The sequence below is a fragment of the Cydia pomonella genome, chromosome 1 (assembly GCF_033807575.1).
Source record: "Cydia pomonella isolate Wapato2018A chromosome 1, ilCydPomo1, whole genome shotgun sequence".
Classification (NCBI taxonomy): domain Eukaryota; kingdom Metazoa; phylum Arthropoda; class Insecta; order Lepidoptera; family Tortricidae; genus Cydia; species Cydia pomonella.
In genome coordinates, this window is record NC_084703.1 from 38661477 (window position 1) to 38687167 (window position 25691).

Sequence of the window (25691 nt, forward strand, 5' to 3'; positions counted from 1 at the left end):
TCAATAACCACTTGGATTATTTTATTGTTAGTAGGAGGACCATTAAGTTCAAGGATGAAGTGGTGAAATTTTTATTGGCTTACATGGTTCTTCGACCGGTTGGGGTACGGGCATTAATCCTCTGGTGGTCCGCGACCACCGCTCGGGTATTACTGATCTACAGCTCGTTCAACGGAAATCATTAAGGCTAATACAATATTATAATTTAATTAAAATTTCATATCCTTGTAAAAAAAATTATCTAAGTGAATGTTCTAAAAAAAGCACAGGTGTAGATTAAAGCAGTATACATTATTTTATTTTATGTCATGGAAATAATGTGTAGTAGTAAGATTGTGGATATACTTTAAATATATTAAATCAAATTAATTCGTACATAACAGTTAAAGCTGTTATAATTTAGTAATACCTTCTTATAATGTAATTCGAATGCGCGCAATCATTAACTTAGGTATCGTTTAGAGTTCGTTTATCGTTTGGTTTTGTCATTTATATAAGTATCAGAGCATATTAATAGATGGCGTAGTTGTCATTCTCCCACCCACGAGATAATTCGATGACGAGTTTTCCTGGTAGCTTTCTCGTTGGTGGTGGAGCAGGCGGCTGCATGGGATAAGGGTGGTATTCCACTCTCTTATTAAATAAAATGTGAGATACAAATACCCATGGGACCAAGAAATTGGACAGGTGGAATAACACCCTAATTCAGCCTTTTAAAATTAAGGAGAATAGGGAGTAATTAGAGCGTTGTTAGTAGGTTTGTTTTTATCTGGGTGGTTTATAGCGCATCGTCTGCAGATAAATGTAGTCTGCGCTTACAAAAAGTTGAAATTAATCTGGAGGTCGCTGTTACCAATATGTACTGGTTTGTCTTAGGCAAAGTTTCAGCAAGTGGTGGGAATATATAGCCAGATACATCAAGGGATTAAGTTAACGGATTTACTGGGACCATTAGAGAGCTGCAGAGCATGGACGACATATCATACTGAACTCGCAGCCATTCGAGCCTCCTGCATGGTTACTTTGTGATGATAGTGCCTCTGTGGTGCTTGTAACAACGCTATGATAATTACTTATTCTGTGACAACCCTGCAATATCGGGAACTCGCTCAAAAGTTATATGGCAAATACGAGTACCGCAGTAATTGTACCTACTTATTGTAAACAACCAAGCTATATTAGTTTGAAATCATGTATTTAATAAGTCTAATTGAATACAGACATGCAATGATAATGTCATAGAGGTAATGCTAAAAATCTCTGTAATTCTAGTTATATTTTAAGGAACCGATCCAGATCATCCAGAGACACGCTTTGCATACCTAACCTAACTCGATTTTATAAAACAGGGAACCTCTGATGTTGTTAAGCTCTTTATAATTTTAAATAAGGCATTGACCAATAGCGGTGCCTTAAGGTTCACGAGCATTAAATACATAGTGTTAGCGAATTGCAGTATTCAGCTTCGGGCGCTTTATTGAAAATCTATCTGTTCCGGTGAGAAGGGGTTTGAGTACGAATGCATTTAGCATCTTATTACTCCTTGCATTAGAATTGAAAATGGATTGTTCGGTGCGGCGGTGTGAGCCCGTTATCCGGCGTCAGGTTACGGTCACGTCTATATAAGACCGCGTCGTCTTCTTCAGTATTTCATTCCGTTTGAGACGCCTGGCCGGCCGCGTGCCCTGTCCGCCGCGTCCGTATTCCGCTCCGCGCCCGTGACTCCGAGCACCTTTTGTTCACTCCCCATTACTTCCATTAGTTGGTTCACTTGCTCGTCCACGGTCCAGTGCTCGCGCGTTTCTGTACTCAGATCAGTTCGTGTGAACTTGAACATTTGTCGTGATATAATTGAAGAAAGTGCGGTTGCCGTCAGCTTCAGGTAAATAATATCACTAACTATATGCCTTATCATATACGAGCTTTAATGAGCTTATATTGAGATAATTATTTATATATTTTTTGAACATCCGCATCCAAATTTAGCGAACTGTGGTCAAGGTGCTTTAACATTAACTAAATACCCTTATATAGTGCTAACCGACTTGAGAGCAGATGATTAAAGCTTAAATGAATGCATGTAAGACATATAGCTTCCCTACATTATGCATAGTTATATTTCAAATTGACTTACCTGATAATGATCATGAAATGTATTTTCATAATTGATTATTTATAAAACTATGTAATTTATGAAGTCTTTAAACTTTAATTGTTAAGCACTAAACAGGAACATGTGAGGTATACTTCAGGTTTAGCCGGAAATAAGCCTCACTGCTAGTGGTTGAATGTATGGTATAATAAAAGACTCATTATGAATTATAAAAATGTTCATTTGCCGTACTTAATTATTATTGGTAAACTATGTTTCTGCCAGCCAAGCGAAATTAGTAACTTTTTAAGCAATGAATGTTATTTCTAAGTATATTTATTTAGATGTGAACTGTTTTCGTTACGAGGAGTTTTTAAAGGGTTATAATTATCTATACGATATTAAGTATATCACTTTCAATCGGTGTTCTTGAATTAGTTAATCATTGCGGAAAAACAAATAGTGCTCAATTAGCATTTAGTAGATTTGAAAAGGACATTTAATTATTTCTTCCCGAATTTCGTCAAAGGCCTGACTTTTAACATATTCTAGTTGCCCCGGCTCTATCATAGGCAGGCTAGGCAGGTGATACTGCACAAATGAATAGTTAAATATACTAGGTACTTATGTTACATATAACTCTTAGTTTCATTATATTTTTTGTTAAATTTATAATGAGCTTCTCTGATTTCGGTGACTAGTTATATGAATCATTTAATTAAGCACTGCACATGAAGATGTTGCCCGTGTGTTGATTATTTATTCATTTATTTAGCAACTCATTATCTCCATCTTCCTCGCGTCGTCGCAGCATTTTTGCCACGGTTCATGGGAGCCTGGGGCCCGCTTGGCGATCGATCCCAAGAATTGGCGTAAAAAGTGACTGCTATTGACCGTCCAACCCACGTAAACTAGGCCTTATTGGGATTAGTTCAGTTTCCTCACGATGTTTTTCTTCACCGAAAAGCGACGATGAAAATCAAATGATATCTCATAGAAAAACTCATTGGTACGAGCCGGGGTTTGAACCCGCGACCTACGGATTGGAAGTCGCACGCTCTTACCGCTAGGCCAACAGCGCTTCTTTACTATAATTTATGTAGCAACTGCCAAAAATTAGTCTAGTTAATCTAATTATTCCGATTGAACTCCTAAACTACGCTTACATTCGTCACACTCCCTGACAAGAGACAAAAACGACGACAAGGTATTTCAGTACCATTTTCCGGAAACCACTTTTGTGAAGTTTGTGGTAGACCATGTTGCTCTCACATCGGTCTATTCAGCGGCCAAAAACAGACACCGAATCCTTTCGAATCCGGTGTTACGCCATAAGTCGTCTATGATAAATATATGAAAAGGCCCATGGCGTTTGCTTCACATTTTGATTCCTAAAAGTGATTTAAGATGAAGTAGGTTCAGAGTAAGGGGTGTGAAATATTAACTAAATTAAAAAAAAAAAAAAATGAATAGGTATGTACTTAAAATATACCTATACGGTGCCTGCGAGGAAACAGAAAGATTTTAACAGTATATTCCGGATCGTAATTAGAGACAAAAATGTCATATAAACTTTTATGTAATCCGCCTAGTTTCATAGTTTATTATTACTAATTAAATATAAACGTTTTTTTATTGTGTTTCAATCCATAAATTTTCCAAGAGCATATACTTATTATCTATAAAAAACATACAAAATGTAACGAAAACCAAAAAAAAATTGTTGGCAGAATTGACATAAATTTGTTTAAGATTCTTTCCTTCTTAGATATGATCTCAGGAATACGTGGTTAAATTTTTCCGTTTCCTCGCGGGCACCTTGTATGTGTTATTTGAAGCTATAAGTATTCTATGATTCTTTTTTACTCTGTATACTCATACCTACGATTTAATTAACTTGCTCGGATGGAAAACACAAAGATTTAGCATTTTTTTTTAAACCTAAAATTTTAATTGTACTTATGTTACTACTATTATACCTATGTATCAAAATTTAGTTTTGTCTTCTTTTATCCCTCATTATACATTAAATGATCGTATGCGTTAAGCTTCTAAAATAATTATGTTAATTATAAAATATATAAACCTAAAAACGGACGGGTCAGAAGCGGATAAATCACCACTACTCCATACATTTCCAACCCTTTTTCAGACATACACAGTACGATGTTGATCACATACGCGCCAACAGAATTTCAACGTTAGCACTGCGATTTAAGGTTCAAATTAGATATAGCATATTCGGGAAATGTAAATTGTCTTTAAATGAATCACCCAAGTTGGTTAATTGGAATATTTCAGGATTATTTGAGAAAACCTTGTAGATTGGTGTCGCCTGAAAAGGGTTGAAGCCGGAGCAGGTGCTATAGTAATTTTTTTTCATAAAGAGGCATATTAAACGTCACGGTAATTATTAGAAGTATTAGAACAAATTAAATTATTTTCCGAAAATATTTTATTTTGTTTTTATTTCAAGTAGAAATACTACTATATACATTATAAACTGAAATAAAATGTCATATACTAAGGAAAAGTGACCAAGGCCTCCAGGTCCAGTACAGATCAGTTTATCACGGTAATTTTTAAAATCCCATATTTAATGTATCACTTGAATAAATAGAGCCGTAGCAGGTAACACTTTACAAGTCCAGCTTTTTCGAACCATTCTAAATTCATAACAACCTCATCACTTTGTCATTGATTTTAGATAGGTTCTAAGTACTTACGTATATTATTTATTATAAACCTATTGTTGGGCCATTCTCAAATTATATTACTGCGCTCAGACTCAACTCCGTCAAACATTTCATACATCATCGGAGTTTAGACCCATACACAAATCTGGAGAATGACCCTGTTAATCTCTTATTTACTAGCACCAATGTACTTACCCCCTTATTCACCCATAAAGTTATATCCCTTTCTTACAAATACATATTTATATATACCTAGTGGAGGACCGCCCCGTAACCGCCTTTCCATAAAATGGAGTCCCCATTGTCCTTCTTGGTTATTAACATTATTGATAATATTTTTATGCAATATGATGTATTTTAACCATAGCTATGTCCCATTCGTTTGATTCTTTCGAATATTTAATTATTATACAAGATAGGAGCATTTAAAAAATTGTATGGAATTTGTTGTTGGCTCGTAACTCCTATAATAATTAAAAATTCGAAAAAATCGAACGAAGGGGCCTAGCGGCTAATGTACATCAAATAGCATACAAATATTTTGCATAAGTAAGGTTCCAGAGGGGAAAATGGAGACTAAGTTTGTATGGACAAGCGGTCGTTCTTTTTCCTCTTAAGACAAAAGATTAATATCTAATTGAGACTTTTAGTGCGTTTATGAATAACCGTTGGTATTTACACCGGGTGTGGCCTGCAACACGAGCAAATAAGTAAAACATATATCATACTCCTCAAACGATAAAACTTTTGTTAATAATAATAACTCAGCCTATATACGTCCCACTGCTAGGCACAGGCCTCCTCTCATGCGCGAGAGGGCTTGGGCTATAAACCCCACGCTGGCCCAATGCGGGTTGGGGAGACTTCACATACACCTTCGAATTTCTCCGCGGATGTATGCAAGTTTCCTAACGATGTTTTCCTTCACCGAAAAGTTAGTGGTGAATATCAAATGATATTCCGTACATAAGTTCCGAAAAACTCATTGGTACAACCCAGGATTTGAACCCGCGACCTCCGGATTGAAAGTCGGACATCATATCCACTAGGCCACCACCGCTTTAAAAACCGTAAATCATAACCTTTTGTTAAACTACATTTAAAAAATATGACTTCCTATTTTTCATATAAAATAAATATTGTCTTCAATGTACGCTAACATCATTTTGATTGACGTTACTTGTCACGCTTTAAACATAAAAATATTGCAATACCTACATTGCGTCTTAGAATAAACTTTAAAGTGTACTCAAAATCACAACAAGTTTTTTTTCAAAAGTTACTGAACTAATATTGGTCAGTTTGATGCGTACAGTCTACAGTTTAATTTATTGCTCCTGTTACAGGCCAGTACACCCGGTATAATTATGCTATTCCAATGATAAGATTAAAAACAATTGACAGTGATATATCATCCTAAAAAATTACGTGAAAAAACTTACTATGACAAAAACAACTGATTCTATAGAACCAAATAAAACCAGTCGGTGATAATAGTTGCAAAGAAACGATTATTACCTGTTCAACACTTAAGTGGAGTGATTTCAAAACATCTTAAGTGGGAGTTGATTTAATATCAGTATGAATCGTTTATTAAACTACCAATTCACCTGTATCGTTATGTCGTAAGGCGACGCAAAAAACGACGATACGATAACCACGCGTGGTAACCAGTTGGACGTTTTTTGCGGGCAAGTGCACGCGGCCTTGACCGGGTGCTCTCCGCCCAAACGCGGCTACTAAAGCTGGAAACACACTATTGAAACACGACGCGACACGAAGTATCGACAGTGCATCCTTACATATTACAAACGTATGTATATGCCATGGCAAGACAGACTTGATACTGCATCGGCTTTCAACTAGGTACATACCCTAGTGTGTACCTATATATGTATGTCACTTTATGGCACATAAACAAGTTTATACAAAATATATCTAACAAAGTAAAAGATGTAATTATATGTACAAAGGCAAACTTATCTCTTCCAGCTAACCTTTGAAAAAATGAGAGAGGAACTAACATCAAAAGGTGAAGGACAACTAAATACATATGAACATATAATAATATTATAATTTTGGACAATAAATAAGTAGAAAGAGAACAATAAAAAAAGGAAATATAAGCCAGTATATTTATATAACCTATAAACATATACATATATATATATAATGCATGTAATACATCTATACGGTATACAAGCTATACTTACTATATAAATATATAAATACGCACATCTCGTAACATATTAATATAAGTACTCAATTCCAACATTAGGGGCTCATTTCTCGAACGGTATTAGACTAATATTAATAGTCCACGATCCAGTTGTATGGATTACCATGGCGACACACTAATAATATTAAAGTAATACCGTTCGAGAAATGGATCCCAGCAGTCCAACAATCACAACTTTTTCAATTTCTCTTTGAGTGAGGCAACAGATTGTGTAGTGATTTGTTTTGCACCTGTACGTCGGGCTTGAATGTGGAACACACTATATGCACACAACCTGTTAACTAATGTCCACAGGACTGGGGCTTATCGGTGAGTCAGGTGCATACAGCATTAAGTGATTATTTTATTTATTTTTCATTCACCACTTGTTTACTCAACTCGCAAATATATATTATACTCAATGTCAATTTATAATAACGTATATTGTGATCGCCAATCGTGTGGGATCGTCGTATAGTTACTAGTTACTACTTATATTTCGCCAGCGGCCCATTTCTCGAACGGTATTAGACTAATATTATTAGTCCATGAACTGTCAAGTCGTATAGGTTACCATGGCAACACATAAATAATATTTATTAGTCAAATACCGTTCGAGAAATGGACCCCAGGTGACAATCAACAAACACTAATTACAAAAACGCGCCCCACAGGTACAGGGTGTCATGTTGTATACAATTCTATGTCATAGGTTTAGATACAATGTGATATGCAATAAAGATTATGAGTATAAATATGAAAAGTAATTACACAAAAATCAACCTTTTTATATAATAGTGCGGTTCATTATGGCTCAGAAGTCAGAACTTGTAGTACTAATTCCTAATTTAGTGTGTTATGATTTGTCAGCTGACGATTTTTCCTTTGCGTAACATTCGTAGGTAGTAGTTATGACTTTTTTCAAAACTTCCTTAAGCTCGATACGACATCATTAAACTACATACACTGTTCTCTACTTCAGTAAGTGATGTAAACATTTACTTATTAGATCTGTCTGACAAGTGTAACGGGTTTTTATAAAGCCGAACCTTAGTCACGGACTGAACTAGTGGGACAATGTAGTGGGCATTCCTGTATTACTTATTAGTGTCATTCGTACCTAGTTTTAGAAGAGAAATTGTCTTTTATCAGCCTTGCACCCTGAAGTAATTTACTATACGTATCTATTAATTGCTATTGTTAACTAAGTTAGTCACACTGCACGTCATGGTATGGTATAGTTTATCTAAGTACCGTCAGCATCAAATAGTTAGTGACGTCTAAAGTGGTCAAATATTTTGTTACACATCCTTATTTCTATGGTCACAAACATGTGTTTTGAATGTTACGATTTATTTGGGTCGTCACTGTTTATTTGATGCTGACTGTACTTATATTTCAGACTATCAGGACCAATAGGCAGTCATTTTTGGTCCTCCATCTGCTATGAAATTAATAATGGAATTTATGCACGCTAGGCAGCTCCATCTTTGTTTAGCCAAACCAGAGGGCCTACCGCGAAACTCGAAGATCGATATTACGCGGTAGGCACTCAGGCGTGTAACGTGTCACTCCGCATTTTACGTTGTAACACTACAATAGCGTGCTCTACGAAACTATTTAGTCAGGTTAGAGTTCTTCTATACTTTTAAAAACTTTTTATGTAGCCAAGCACACGAAACATTAACATACACAAATAGTAGAATTTGGTTCGACAGCGTGAGTCTTAACAATGCCGTTAACATTTTTTAACCAGTAGCCCTGGTAGTTTTTTCATCTCGTCCTAATAGGGTTGAAAGATGAATTGATATGTCATTTCGAGGATATCAATCAGCGATGCATTGATGGATCGGTTTGTTCGATGTTCTTGGAACGTTAACAACTTTATTACTTTCTGTCGAAGGCTCAGTGCATTATTTATCGTCGACTGGTACTCTTTTAAGGTTCTGTAGTCAACTACGAACCCTCACAGTGTTGACATGGCCGTCTGTCTATCCATTCGGGTTTGCTCCACTATCGTTAGTGTTAGAAAGCTGAAATTTGCTATGGAACCACACCGTATTTTGTTCAAGTACCTCCTCTATACAAAAAGTGGCGGGAACCATTTATTGATAAAGATAATACTTTTGGCAATCTCTACTAAAGAAAAAAAAAAGATGTGTCCCCCTTCTAACTTTGAAACCATGAGTCTGTATGGAGAAACGGTCAGTCACTATCCTATATATAAGACCCAGTAAGTTCGTGTTCTTCTTTCACTGTCACTGACCGTAAGCGTGGGCGAGATGTATATGCGTTCGTGGGAGCACGAATATCATGTTTTTGAATTTTATTTTTTTGTACGTTTAAATAAAATAAAAGTTTTCGATAAGTTCCCCTTAAACATAATACTGCCGATTTTTAGAAATAATTTTCATATTTTTTGCTTTTGTGAACAATTTGTTACTAATTTTGAAAGTGTATTTTAGACCTATTTTCGTGATTTTTTTTCTATCAAGAAAAAATGTAAAACTCAGGATTCGAATCAATGGAGTTCCTCGAGAAAGACCTCAAGGTTGCTAATTAAATTTTGATTGTGATTTAAAAAAGCACTACGACTCTTCAAAAACTTCGATTTCTGCACCTGCTGCTGCACCTTAATTGTGTTAAGTTCAAAACTGCACAGCTAACTAGAATGACCAACATTTTAAATTGTTGCGAGGTACGAACTAAGTACGTGTACCTTACTTAAGTACACTAGTTTTAGTTTGTCTTTTCACACAATTAAGGGGCCCACTAATTAACATGACGGTATCGGCCTGTCAGAACAAAAAGTTGACAGTTTCGAACAACTGATAGGCCGATATCGTCCGGCTGACTGTTAATCAGCGGGCCCCTTTACGATTTGTTGCATGTGATTTAAATGAGGTCGTGCACTAATAAAAAAACAGAAAAAGTGAAGGTACAGTCAACCGGGGTGAATAGGGATAAAAATAGGGAATGATAATTATCTGATAACTGATCAAACCACTTCGGTTGCTTTACTTTCCTATTCGTCGTAAATACCCATGTGAATGTATAATGTTCAGCAGTAAAAGTTACTACCTATACATATTCAATTTAGATGTTTTCGATTTCTTCATTCCGTTCCGATGCACTCTATTAGATCTGAGTCTTTACTATCCGAAGGGTAACAATATCAGGCAATACAAACGCCAGTGGCAAGGAATCATCCAGGCATACCATTGTTTTGACCCCAAACCGTGTCTGCAGTACGGAGTATCCTAGCCGCCGTAGAAAGGCAGCGCGAGTGGTACGCGGCTATGCGTTGCATGCACCGCGCAAGCCCCACTACTTTCCCCCGACCCAGTGCCCTCTCTGCACCGACTGTATTCCGACCCGTCGTCCTACAATTCCATAATGTCTTACATTTTATTTAAGAATCATTGTAGCTCGTTAAACGTCCCCGGTACAGTTATAATACCCTCTTGACGTAGGCAGGCAGCAGCGGGCGTGCGTAGTGACATCACCGCCGAACTGCCGACCGGTGCCGCGGTGGGACAATTTGTACATTTATTAGGGCCGGTTTCAAACCGTACGTATGTTTTCATAATAGCTGAGTTCGTCCAGTAATAGCTGAGTGGGAAGATTAATTCTGTTTTTAACGACCGTTTTTCACGCTTTATTTAAAAGGTATGTTTAAATATGGTTTTACTTATTTATCATAAAGTTGACATGTCAGTAAGGCATCACAATGATATGTATTTAATCGCTTATTTCAACTATTTAAGTTTAGGCTCCTTAACGTAATTTTAGCATATGTTTACAATTACCAGAATCAGTGCAAAATTTGATTAATCCAAAATTTGTAAAAAAAAAAAAAATCTATCTTAAATAAAAAATAGTAGTTGTCTAGCAAAATTCAAAGCTTTGTAGATAAGATAACGTAAAATCTAATTGGGAGGGCCAACTGGTGTGTAATAATAGGAACGGGGTTAATACTTGCGCATAATTCGCGGCAGTCGTACACTTGATTGCGGGTCGCCGGGGATCATTGCATGGGACGCCAGTCACGTGCGGCGGCGCTGTACCCGCACAATAGACCGTGTAATTCGCTCGACAGTATTTCAATATTCATGTCAAATAAAAGAACAAAACATATGCTTTATAACACAATAAGCCGAGGCAAAGAAAAGACTAATCGAAAACCGACGTGACTGAGCCGAAGAACATTGATCATTGATTTGTGTAAGCATAACAATTGAGGCGGATATAGCTTTATGTTACAAATTGCTGTTAAACGAGAAGTAAACTTAGATCATTAGATCGTTAGAGCTGTTATATGAAAGCACGAGACGAGCATCAGCAACCGATTAAAAACCATTTTCTAATCAGAAGCTTCCCACATTACGAGTTCACGACAGTGACGCACACATTAGAAAAAAGTCGCACATGAGAAAAATAATTTACTCATTTATGCCTTATAACCACGGCAGAACCAGAAATACAAGATCAAAGTTGATAGCGATGACGGACGAGTAAATCCAACTATCAAGCCGGTACTGCATTTTAGTTTTGTAGACTGACTGGATATCATCTGGCGACGAAGTGCTAAGAAGCTCGTAGTTCTATCGGCGCATCTCTCAGTCGCGACCGAACTTAAAAGAACAGTTACACAAAATTTTCGACATTCCGCTGTAGTCGTTGACAGACACGATTGCGTCGGTAACGCACACCAGCCTTGGGCGCGTCTTGTGTACGGTTTCTTTGATCATACTGGTTTGATGGCTATCCCTGTCAATAGTAAGTATCCCTCTCATATCCGATGTGATGTGGAATAATTAAGGATAAAATATGACTTAGTCTACTATCAGCTTATTGTTGCTAGTGTGGTCTTTGCTGATACTTACTACTTAACTGATAAACTTTGCTTACGATTTCAATAGTGTCGCGTTTACTAAAGATCAAAAGAATATCCATATAATCTACCAATTTGGCTCTAAACAAAGATAACCATCAAAACCGTTTGCAGTTATATCTGGTTAACGTGTTGTAGATTCTGGTCCCCTCACTATAAATTTCTTAGCACATGTTCGACTTACATTTATATTTTTTGTTAATAAAGTTACCACGGTTCATGAAGAATACAAAATTGATGATTTCATCGTAACCATTGATTTTTGCTAAAGAGTCAATTGGTAAAATCAGTAGCTCTTATGTTCTTCTATATCATTGGCTTTATTGAAAGTGACAACGTGTAGATTAGGCGTAAGATGTGTTACAGTAGTCAAGTTATAATATAAGGACGTATTAGTAACTTACGGAAGCATTATAGAGTATGAGTAGATTGCTGCACTACGTTTTCATAATAGTCTGTCACTTGAATGTTGGTTCACGTTAGCGTACAAACAGCCCTGGTTAGCGTACAAATAGCCCCAAAACTAATCTCTTCTCAAGAGCGTCTTGGGTAGCAATCCACGCGAACTTAATTATCAAGTTTGAGTGTCAATCCATTATGATTATATGTTAAGCTTAATGATAGAAACCAGACAACACGTATGGATTCGCTTGTATAGTGGATGTAAAGCTCGTGAGTGGTTTTTGAGACCTATTCTAGTATGCCAATGCCAGTGTCAACGTGAAGTCGCATCCTCGATGCATCCGGCTGTGTGGGGGAGGGGGAGTTAGTGGCGCGTGGCGTCGCCGGCATGAGCGCGCCACCCTCGGTCTCCGTCGACCCAGTTCTTCCCGCGCCCATCACCGCCGCCGGTGGAGCGTGGCGGCCACTGACCCTGCCGATATACAACTGAAGCCTCTGCTAGCGAACGAGTTCGCATGACATTGTTTGATGGACAATTTCGCACGTAGAGAGAATAGAGATTGTATTGTGGCATGACCGAGATTTGCCCGGTGGTCTTTTGTTTCGACATATTTGTTAGAAGCTTCCTGTTTCTACTTGCTCGTAGGGTATTCAAATTTCAAACTGTGATGCCAAAGAGATAATGTTAAGAAAACCTATTTTGCCTTTGATAAAGAAGTTTCTCTTTAAAACAAGTCTATTAAGAAGTTTCTCTTTTTAAAAAACCCACGCATTTTACCAACAGTTACTATAGTCGGACCACGCTAAGTTTTCATGCCAAGTGCTACGTTAAGTATGGAGCTTATAGGGATGTGTATGTGATCTTACGGCCAAATTTGTGCTAAGTTAGCGTGGTCAGAGTCTAGACTTATGTCTTTGTTAAAATTAAAATGAATCTCTATTTAAGAGAAATAAAGCAGCAATTAATAATTTAAAATTCATTACAATACTATCTCGCGTCATCGAACTGATAAACGACCCTAATCTTACGGAGCACAAATAATAGTGACAGGCCGATATATAAGATGACTTATAGCGTACAATAAAAATAGAGTCGACAACCTATAGATAATGTGACCGACAAAGCCTATCGCGGTGTCCAATCGAACCAGTAGTCATCGCATAGCAAATGGCCCGTCAAACATATCAAACACGACCATGAATGAAATGAGCAGAATAATTTTAATGTGGCGGTTACGTAAGCTAATAGTATTGTGACGTAAGAAACCATAACCGTTTTTATTTTGAGATGGAAATGAGGCGGAACGGGAGGTGGGCGGCGCAGGCTCCGTTATACTTTTGTTTCGGGTAATCATCTGTGACGTGACATTCACAAGTTTCAACCATTTTGGCGCAGTAGAGTTTTTACAGAAAACCTTCACAAAAGAACGTTGAGACGATGTCTTCGGATCTTTGATTTTTTGAGAGCTCCTAACATATTTACCAAATTATTACTTGTGCGCGATATTATGTCAGGCAATTAACGACATGGAAAGCTTTCTGTAACTTGATGGATTTTAAATAGATAAATACAAAAACGCATGCGTTTTGCAAAACTGATCATGTGATCGCCATTTAGAGCTTTCAAATATCACCGATCTTTTGGTCACAAGAAACTGTCATCAGTAATATGTTAGTAGGTACCTAACTAAATTATTATAGAGATTACTATTCAATTTCACCTTTAATCAAAACTCGTCGTCTTTCGACTTTGGTACCCGAGAAAAATTACACCGGGCCAGAGATCCAACTTTGATTTGCTAAATCTTGGTTTACAACTTAATTTTTACCATAATATTACGAATAAACCATACCGGCAATCAATGTTCGCCTGAAATCGGCGCTGAGCCACGTTACATTGTGCTACAGAAAGCGTTTTAGATGTGTAGTGGCAAACTAGTTCTTACCCTCTAGTGAACAGAGTTACGTGTAGATAATCTGGTCCAGGTCGGGAGGGAGGCGCTAGTCGTACGTCACGACGCCGGCCCTTGCAATCTCCGGCGCCGACCGAGTCCGAAGCCGCATCTATTATTTTTTATTATATAATAATCGTGGGGACGTCGTGCACTGCGGTCGGCGACCCCCCGTCCCTCTCCCGCCTTTGCCGATTAGGAGTCGAAGCTGTGAGGAAGCTTATCGAAATATAACCTACTCGTATTAATATACAGGTTTGTTTCTATCTTGAAATAAAATCACCAGAAGCTGCCATAAAGGAAGCTCAAATACAGGAGACACGCATACATACATATGATATCAAAGCGAAAGTCTTTATAAAATATGTTTATGTCACTGGCACACTCAACCTGTCTATCTAAAACTGTAAAATTGGAAGCAGTCTCTTAATATTCATTTAAACACATATAGCGGATCGACATTACCGTGTTAAATGCCCCATTTAATGACAGCTTAAAATAAAGAATGTGCTTAACAAACAAAGCAAGTATGTATACTTAAGCTCGCAGTATTTTAGTTACCAATATATTACCAATATGCCGCTGATAGAGAGAAATCATCATCACTGGGAGTTAAATGGAACCGCTGGCGGCATCAATTATCATCTAAATACGTCACTTTGGTGTCACGTTATTGCTTTAACAGCACTTTCTATAGTTATTCTATTAAAAAGTAATCACCGATAGAAAGCGGCATTGTCTTAGCAATGAAATTGGGAGTTTCGGAATGTTCACGTGCCGATTTGGCCGTTTAACTGCGTGACGAAAATCCCGCTAAGAAATCTTGGTGCGTGAACGCATTGAACACACGAGAATACCTATTTTAACGGCGAGGGTTCCAGTCTCCTGATCTTGAGTTTGCGTCAAATTGTGTTCATCATCGTAGTAATTTCGCGGTTGTTTTGTGATGTGTGAACGCAACATATTCTAACGTTACATAAGTGTGCTAAGTAATTATTACCTTTCTTCACATTTACTACGGGTCTAGACTAAAATTATTTACGCGACGCAGATAAAGAATAATTCACAGTTAAACGCGTTGATGTCTAAAGTATGACGTGCATGTTCTATGTACCTGCGCATTATGATATTCAATATTTTAAATATATGTTTATTTATAACTACGAGTATGTATTCAACCTATAATGATTATGTAGCAAATATCAATCAGCATTTTAAAAGTTTTGTTGTTGATTGGCCTTATATGTAGATCGACTAACATATGTCTGATTAGACTTAAGTATATATTTAAAAAAAACTACGACTCAAAAACAAAAATGTTTTTCGACGGCTCTGCGAGATTAGAAGAAACAGTAAAGTTAACGTTTGTTATTTTGCGAGACATTAACGGGCCAGCTCCATGTTTGAGCGTCAACACACACCGGCGCGATGGTATCGCGCGCCGCTACATTATTTCGAGAACTAGGATAGTCATCTTCCAAAAAAGAGTAATTTGCCGCCTTTGACATCAACTGGTCTTTTAAAGTCCGTTTACGGTATTGTTCAACTTTTAGTTGTCAGTTTGCAATAACTAAGACGATTTATTTTCGTTTTTATATAATTAACTGAAATAAAGTTTTATGGAGCGTAGGTATTAATTATGTTTAGATTATTGTTTACCTTAATTTTGTTTTGCTTGGAGAATCATATCTTTTTCTTAATATGATAGTAAGGTATTAATATTTTCAAGCATCTAAGGCATAAATAGGTTAGATTTATGTACGTAAAATATAAATAGAATCATAAACTAGTTACCTAATTACTATCAATTGATCATACTTAAACACTTTTTACCAATCGCCTCAGTTAAACTGTAGACCTTCACCATAGACGTCATTAATCATGATGATTTTATCTTTGCAATGTTCACACAAGCAAATAGTTTTTTCTGCTCTTCGGGTTGAAAGCGTCAACTTTGCTCCCTTGGGACACAAATAACAATGATTGTTCGTAAAGAGAGAACAAAGTAACTCGGGATAGAAAGGGGGAGTACATTAAGAAGGGATTAACTCGAAAATGAAGTTTTTACACACTTTTATTTAGCTTCACCGCGTATCTTCTTCTGATGCAGTCGAAAGGTAGCCAAAGGAACTCTACGATCGGAAAACTTAAACACTTTGAGTTTAGGCTCATTTGAAAGGTCTCGAGAAGTACTTGATAGACATACAAAAAAGAGAAAGTGCAGTCGGCAATAAAAGTGTGTGTCAAAAATATTTGTGACGGTTTCTTGTTTATATTAATTTTATACACGCTTTTAGAGGGAATAATAGCTTTGTGATTATAACCGAACGTACGTACATTTTTGATGAAATTTCCATTTCGGGAGAAAACGGTTTCCACTACCTAAATCATAACAAATCACTTTGATTTTGATGTCAATTGCTTCAGCATAATATATTCTAGGTTTATAGGTTTCGATATTCATTTTAAATACTTCAAATTTTGAAAAAAAACCTTAGTTTTTCATTGTGACAATAACATACTGAAGAATCACAATATTTAAAAGTGGAACAACATTTTCTCTTTTTTTATGGACTTTACGTGGTATTCTTTCCCTCTTGATATATTTTCAATTCAGAAAGGGATTTTCTCTATCAACGATTTCGGATCCTGTAGAAGCATAATAAACAAACTTGTAAAGCGTAACGTCGATGAATGCAAAGCACTGCCTTTCATGACATCTACGAATATGAGCTATCATAGTAGTTATTTTTGTATACTTTGTAAGAAATCTGGGAGTTTTCATGAGGCTTCTTTTTCTTATCTGGCATTACCAAAGCGATGATAAATTTATTTTAATAATTTAGCCCATTTGGTTTATTATTAGGATGCCTCATAGCATACAAATGTTATTTGTACTTCATGTTATGAGAAACCCCACTGTTAACCGACAGTAAGCTACAGTACCTTTGAAAGGAAAACTAGCAATGTCACAGCGAAGCACAAAAAGTTAATTCTGTACCCACCTAATAAGAAATTGGTATGCCTGTTTAATATTGTACCGGTCACGACTCGCGGTGTCAGTGATCTTGCCGGTGGTATATAAATAAAGTGATAGGCTTTATACTATAATCTTCGCGTTTCTATTCACGATACTTTACAATTTGGTTTATTTTGTAGTTACATCAATACATTGAAATGGCTTGTATTAAGTTTCTATAGAGTTTATTTTTATGGGATGGAATATTAAATTTGGTTATGTATATTGACTATAAATGAGTGATATTTAACATTTATGTGATTTACATTGATCTGGAAATTTCAATATAGATATAGGTACATTGTAATTAGATTACAAATGTCTGCTCTTTAACATAGTTAAAAATAGTGAACTTGACACAATGTGTAAATTGGCGGTCGGATTTAAATCAAATTTCAAGAGTGATAAAAGGAAGCAGCAAACCATGAAATGTGCTTCTTATAAGTAAACCAAATAGGTAAAATAATAATTTTCTTTTAATTTGCTTCAGATTGTATTTCCTTCTACGTACCCTATGTTTTTTCCAGTTAACGCTTTTCGTCGCGCGCGCATCGTCCCGGCGGCACGAGGTTTAGTGTAATTCCCAATTCAAGCGGTTTCCGATATTTGGTCAAATCTCCGTTACCCATTTGATGCCGTTAGTCATCAAATATGTATACAATTGTTTGCTGTTGCAACTTAGCACCTAACCATGTAAAGTAACTTTTGAATATCGTTGTTGTCACAAAAATAATATTCAAAATGATTCAAATAAAAAATGGAGTTAAATTTAAAAGCCAAAACAAACATTTTTAAATATGTTGACACAGTTACGTCGTCCGAAGGAAGGAAACACTGAGAAAATTGCTTAATAGTAAACTTAGTCTTTGTTTGTCGAGCGTGTTTGCAGCATGTTTCTAAAGGTTATTGGCCTAGTTTCAACTGATTTTCGTTAGTGGGCGTATGCTAACATTGAACTCAAAAAGTCGACTTAAGTTTAAACTATGTTACGTAATGGCATTGAAAAGCGAAATTAAGTATTGATTATTTGACACGATTGTGTTGGACTTGTAATAGAAATGGTGTTCGGAACAAGGTTAGTTTTATTAGTCGAGTTACCCGCCCTAGGAATATCGCGTGGTTAGATAGCGCGACACAGGGACGCAGAGCCTTCAAAAGAGCGGGCGGAATGTGCGCGCAAGGTCGTTGCGCCCTCAGCGGTCATGCGCACCCCCGCCCCGCGCGGTCCGCTCCCGGCGCCCGCGCCTCCAGTGCCCACCATCGCATTGTCTAGCGCGATCAGCTGCGGATAAAGGGGAAGCGACCAAACCGAGAGGCGATAGGAACCATTTCAATGCGAACTCCCTTTATTTTTCCGTTTTGCCTCAACATTGGTCTGCAATGCGCGAGCGCCGCGGGCGATATTGTTCCTCGCTCTAACGCCATTTTCTAAGCACTGTACGAGAAAAGGACTATTTGAAACCCGTCGTGGTTTATTTAAGTTGCCCACGTTGACTAGTACTTACCTTCCCGAGATGCTTGCGCTAAGATACTAGCTAGGCCCAGTCCCCAGCACGCACGGTTGAGTACATGTAGGTGTTTTTTTTTTCGTTTCCCATCAACTTTTCTGTAGTTTATATATTAATAGGTACAATATTAGGAACACGCGTCATTCAGATTTCAGATTTCAGATTTCATAGATGCAGAATGTAGGGTTACTTTTCCCACTTAACCGTTATCATAGTTTAAACGATGGGAATTAAGCGGATGTTGCGGTTGGCATTGGATGAACAGATAACGTGTAAAAACCACAATTTACTGTATAACAGCGCAATAAATTGAAGAAAGCTCTTTGGCAGACTTTCCAAATTAACATTTGTGTTCAATTTCGGAGATGTGACAAATACATTAGCATTCCGTTAGCCCATATTTCCATAATTTTAAGCACGAGGATATTCCAGACTTTATCTAAGTGCTATTAAATATTTGCTGCATGCTATTTTTCTGGGACATTTGGGTTGTAGAAAAGGAGGTAACATATTCATTAATTTTCATTCCTCATAGTAACTTAGGAACCCAGAAAGTATACTAATAATTATATTAACTGTATTAAGGCGTAGAAATTTGAGGACTCCATCGCCCACTGTAAATACTGTTTAAACCCTCTATACGCCAAGTTAGCGTTATTTTAATATTTAAAATGTCGAATATAGTTAGACCCATATCAAGTTACGTGTTGACTTTAGATTAGACGTAATATACAATACAAACTACAGATGTAGTGAATAATCATTTCCCATCGTTTTTTCACGGAAACGTACGAACGTGTTATACTATTTCAGTCAGTCTCAGTACAAAATGTACTGAGGTTGACTGAAGTAACATGACTAATACGAACGATCCCGAGAAAATAAGATGGGAAAGGATTATTCACTACATCTGTAAATTCTTACGGAAAATATTCCAAGACATAACATTATGATGATGATGAAAATGTCGAGCGTTTTTCGACTTAAATACGTGAGTAACCTGTACCCCTAGTGTAAATTTTATCGACATCATAACGTGACGAACGCGTTTGCGTTAAGTCTCATTTTGTATAGGATTTTGAGTTTCCAAAACGTCCCGCTTGGCGCGCTCTTTCTAAATCCAATACAAAATGAGACTAAACGCAAACGCGTACGTCACGTTTCAAAATCGAATTTATTTACACTAGGGGTACGGTTTTTTTTAAATATTTAAAATGTCGACGGAAGTTTTGTCATTTAGGGTTTACTTTACATTGGACATTTCATACCGTCAGTATTGCCAACCAAATCAGCTTGAACCCTAACTGGCTCAATAGAGTCCGCGACTGTACCTGATCTATTTTATCTTTCAGATAATTATACTCGCGAGAGAAGATTAGTTACAACCGAACGTAAAACGTTAATTCAAAGTTTTATTACTTAGTTTATTATGGTTGCACATTACAAGTTTTAGTGTTAGCGAGTCTTTTGGTTGCTGTGCTTGCCTCAGTAATAGTGTGTACCTACTAGAAACGATATCGCTGACATTCTGGGGATATTGTTAATATAATTTACTGGTGTGGTTTTTAATAGCTATTTTTCTATTTGTAACTTAGTTATACGCTGGTATTTAAAAAAGTATTGACACTTTAATGACCAATGAAATTATGTTGTAAATAACTGTTACTATAATTATATTAGTTATATTCATTTATGTTAAACAATCCAGACCACGTCCTAAATATTAGCACCTCGAATCCCAGTAAGCCATATAGATATAGAAGCAAAGCTGTGGTTGGAGTTGGCACGCCCGACAATGGTTAGCACTTCACGTCACGGATATTTTGCGGTAACGACTTTATCTAGAACAGTAGAAAGCATTGTCATGTGGAATTTCTCACCAATTACTAGTACATGCTCACTGTAAATTTTGTTTAAGCCGAAGGTTATTAACTTATTGTAATCTAAGTCCCCTTGCTGTGTTCCTTTTACGAGTATTAAAGTGTTGTTCATGGTTGTTTCAGGAAATAAAAACCAGAGAGCGAGCCATCTTCTACACAGGTGATTATTAACAATTTAGTGTTTGCGATAATTGTAGATTTAATTCTGGAACGTTGGATTGTGATTTTAGGGAGATTTTTAATTAATTAAATGTATCAATATTTGAACTAGATACCATAGATACATATAGTCTGTAATTGTAGTATTTTGAAAGCGCAATAGAGAGTGCAAATAGAAAAGAAATACTGGGATATTCAAAAATAATTTTTGGTCCTGCTTAACTTATAGGGTACAATTTTAATTCCGTCTAGAGACTTAGGGTGTGTTCGTTAGTTATTCAGTGTGGAAAAATTAATGGGTCCTGGAAGGAAAGTGCCTTAAAATCCTCTAAGCTACCTCATTTTACTTATATAAAAAAATCTTTTCGTTTTAAAAATGAACAAAAATGCATTCAAATATTTTTTTAATTCGATTGTCGTGTCTAGGAACCGAACTGACTAAAAATTAAAAAAAGTTTATTATTCGATTTTATGGATATTTGTATGAAAGAAAAGTAGTTTTTTTGCAGAAGTTTTAAAATTGACTGTACACTAGTGGAATGAAATAGGGAGTATTTTTTATTTGTTATTTTTAGTTGGTTAGATACCCCGGCGAGATACTTAAGTGAATTTACAAAATAAATTTGGGTCAACCCGATCAATAGCTCAAATTTTAGGGGCCGGTTCCAGTGAAATAAAATAAGTAATGTGGCTCATGGACAGAAGGCGCTAGTCATGCAGCTAGCACTAAGTGTTAGAGAGCTACCTGACACGGTGGTACACATGGCAACAATAGCCCGTGGGATGCGACTGAACTCGGTCCGGTGCCGCTTTTTGTCTCGCGTTCGACTTACCGACGTGATTGCATGTCTTACAATAAATAACGACGCATGGTTTGCCTTTTACGTTACTTTAATCTATTACATTTATTTGCAAATAAAAAGTGGGATTATAAATATACATACTTATATCAATAAATTTGGCCATTTTGAAATATAAACTAGTGATGCAAGGAATACGAATATTCGTATTCGCCAAATATTTGAAAGACATTAGTATAATTTTTTAGTGTTCATCTCAAATGGCCTCGATAACTAGGTATAGAAAAGAAAACAGTAGTTACAAATTGATTGTAAGAACTTGGAAAATTATATATCCAGGGAGTAAAGACCAGGGCTGAAATACGATTTTTTTTACACTAAATCATTTTACACGGTTCAAAAGTTTTAATAATAAGTAGGTATCTATGAAGCATTCTAACTTACAACGAACAACATGCGAGTCGCTGGCCGGCAACATGGCGATTATATTGCCGCGGGTGCGAGCTATTCAGCTAATCCAACTAACTATCGATTCCGATGAAGTGTTTACTGTCAATTGTCCGTCTAATGCAGTATAATGGCAAATGTCGATATTGACATTGAACTGCTTGTGAAATGCACTCAAAATAATGAGAACGAAATACTCGTAGACTACTCATTCGAGCCATTACATGTAATCGGCGGTTTCACTATAAAGCTTTTAGCATTTATCGAGTTTATGTTGCCAGTGTTTTGACGTCGCTATCTAGGTTTTAGAACACTTTTAGAAGCTCTTTCGACTAGATTGTGTTAAGAGCCTTCAATAGATTACAATTTGTCAGATTAAGTTAATTTATATCGAAATTTCTTTTTTTTTTTAACTGGGGAGAGTCAGAGGATTACACCTTGGAAAATAAATAAATTTACTATTCGTTGACCCTGCAAGGCTCTTGTAGGTAAGCAAATCAGTCAAAGTCCATATAAATTCTCGCACCGAGAGTTATGTACCGTAAAATGTGCATTATTTGCTCCCCACCGGGCTGGGTAATTGTGATCTACCAGTTTTTTATACAGCGTGATTTTTTTTAATAGGACAGCTCATAGCCATAAGTTTAGACTTTGATGAACACACTTACACAGGTTTTATAGAAATATGCACGAATTTTATTTTTCCATATGAAATAATTAAGCAAGCAATGTATCACTACTTTGTAATAACTCCAAACGTCGCATTTAATGACGCGACATCACAACTGTCACAGTGACTATGATGTACGAAATACATGGCCGCTCGAAATATTTTCTAAAATTAATTATGCTCAAAACTAAATTAAAAAAATCTAGTTGAAGTTAGTGATTATATCAAAAATACACACTGTATATGACAACTATATTACAACCTTATTTCACTTTTACAACATGATAGTAGTGATGGTCTACTTTAAATCGGCATATGTATCAACATATCAACCACAATATAATAATTATTATGTACATTCATATCATAACTTCCCTGTAATATATTCAGAAACGATAAGCTAACGACCTAATTAAAAAACCTGTATATATGGTTGCATTGCATCTTAATGTTTACTTTAATGTTTTGATAACTGATACTTTAATCACATTAACTTCCACATCACCGTACCACCACAAAATTATTTTTCACATACTCGGAAACTTATTCCTTACTTATTCGGAAAAGAGCTTTTTTCCCTGGAGAGATCAAAGTGGCACTTTTCTGTTCTAGGACACCATCAGGCGGGTCGTATGTCGTGTGCTTGTTTGCCACCGATGTGGTATAAAAAAAAGTGTATGTGACGTACATAACTAAGCATTATAACACTCGTGTGATCATTTTATGAAACTCACAGTAGTCACATAAACAACTATAAACATTGGAATTACATTTTGAATTTCAGAGTACATTTTGCAGCAAAGTATGCATATTATATGGTACTGAATAGAATACTCACAATAAAATTTTAAATTACTGTTGCTTAAATCACTATCCCGGGAGTACTTCATATATGATAGGTTATTTAAGTACTTGAATTTTTATTAGCGACATTATGAAAGCGTCGCTTCAAGGTTTCTTCTGGGCGCATTTTAGGATTTTCAGTTAAGGGACAATTATTTCACATGTTTCTTTCATTTTAGAAAATAATATAATTATAGTTTTAAGCTATTATGATTTCAAATTATACATCCATAAAACGCATCTCTAAATAAGACAGAAAAAGATTATAATTATTATTTACAAGAAAAAATAACTTTAAACGTTGCTGGAATAAGGGTGCAACAGAAATGGTGCTGTAGTCACTATTCGAATCTAACCTTCTGTAATATAGTCATTTATTAAACAAAAGCCTAAAAAGTCTAAATTCACTTTCATACCTGACTAAATAAAAACTCATCTGAGCTCGATGTCTAGCCAAGATGCTAAACGATACGTGAATGTCTCTTGTCTCACTAATATGGAAGAGAGAGAGAGAGATTTTGGCATCTGGCTAAGCAGCCTGAGTATAAAATGCCTGTTCAATGACATACAAATTCCGAAGGGAGTATAATTACTTTACCTACGTATCTTTATATGTCTAATCTGTCCCAGTTGCTAGTATTTATTGTCAGGCTGAATGCAGTTTAATAATTACTATAATTGTATTGCCCGCAGGGCTAACGCGCTGGCGTTTATTATCGACACATAGAGGCATTATTTTATACTAGTCTTGAAAAGGACTATTACGATCATCTTCATAAAAAAATCTTTATCTACATAAATGACGATAGTGCTTATTTGCTGTAAACCGACTTCAAAGAAGGAGGAGGTTATCTATTCGACCGTATTTTTAAATATTTGTGACCTAAAAACTCCGTCATTTCTGAACCGGTGTGAACTTTTGTTTAAAAGTATTCATTCTATTGATGGGATCCATGAGGAATCAAATGTTATAGGCATACAAATAGTAATTATTATATTTACATCAGAATACCAAGCATTTGAATTAAAAAACCATTCGTCGAAGTGGAACTCCTGATGAAGGCCATAGCGGAACTCTTAAACTATGTGTGTTTTTTACTTAATAGCCCATTGAAAGCGTTTCAAATAAGCGTTGCCTTACCTCTACACCTTTGATGTGTGTGATTACGGAACTCTTGGGGCGCGAGTCCGACTCGCACTTGGCCGATTTCTTTCTAATTAGAATCGTTTTACTCCTTACACAGCGTCAGGTCGGACGCAATAAGTGGATTAGCTCCACTGACTGGTCTTGTCTTGGTTTATTGGGAGATGACTAGCAACGGAGCTTCGCGGTTACATAATTAGATACAACTGACAGCAGGGAAATATAACTTGGTGATGTCAGCAATAAATGAACGATTAAGCGACTGGCCCAATTTTAGAATTTGGTTTCCAATAACTTTTAGTTTTGTATAATTCAGCATATAATCGAGTATAGAGAATAACTTTTAGTTTTGTATAATTCAGCATGAAATTTAACTATATCGAACACTCTAATTATTATTCAGTATTTTTATAAAAAAGTAGTCTGCCTTTACTATTAAAAAATTAGTCCTTATAGATGAACTAGTCTAATTATAGTGTAAATATGTAAAAAATATATATAAAATGGTATTTTAATACAATTAGTTTCATCTTGTAAATCAAATTTTGAGAAACAGTAAGTTGTCAGTTTTATTAAAAATAGTTACTCCTAAGCCTAAGCGAGTATTCAGAGTACGTCGGTTTTTAATTATTTCTATTTTAAAGCCAAATATTCATTTTATTTTCTCTCTGGGGCACCCCCGCCGGTTAACGTTTATTTGTACTTGAAAATACTGTTTTAATGCGAAATATAGTAATCGGTTATATATAAATAAGGGCAAATGGAATATTAACTAAACTTGGTTAAGCAAACCGAGGAAACACGAGATTGAGGCAATCAAAACAAGCATAATGAGAGTCTAGATATCCGGCTTTACGAGTTGCGATTTAATTATACGATTTAATTAGTAATCTCTGACTCGGAGAGGCTATGCAAAACTGTCCGGCTTTCTTGCGTAGGCAGAGGTGTTATTCCATTCCTATTACCA

The 25691-nt window shown here is 36.2% G+C and overlaps 1 protein-coding gene across 1 annotated transcript in view; it reads left to right on the forward strand.

Moving 5' to 3' along the window:
* The first annotated feature begins 296 nt into the window (after nt 1-296).
* Nucleotides 297-25691, forward strand: part of LOC133522776 (uncharacterized) — a 75091-nt gene continuing 49696 nt past the window's right edge. Inside the window, exons 1-2 of the mRNA XM_061858231.1 lie at nt 297-1882; nt 20785-20821. The gene's annotated coding sequence lies outside the window, so the exon portion shown is untranslated. The remainder of the gene's footprint in view (nt 1883-20784; nt 20822-25691) is intronic.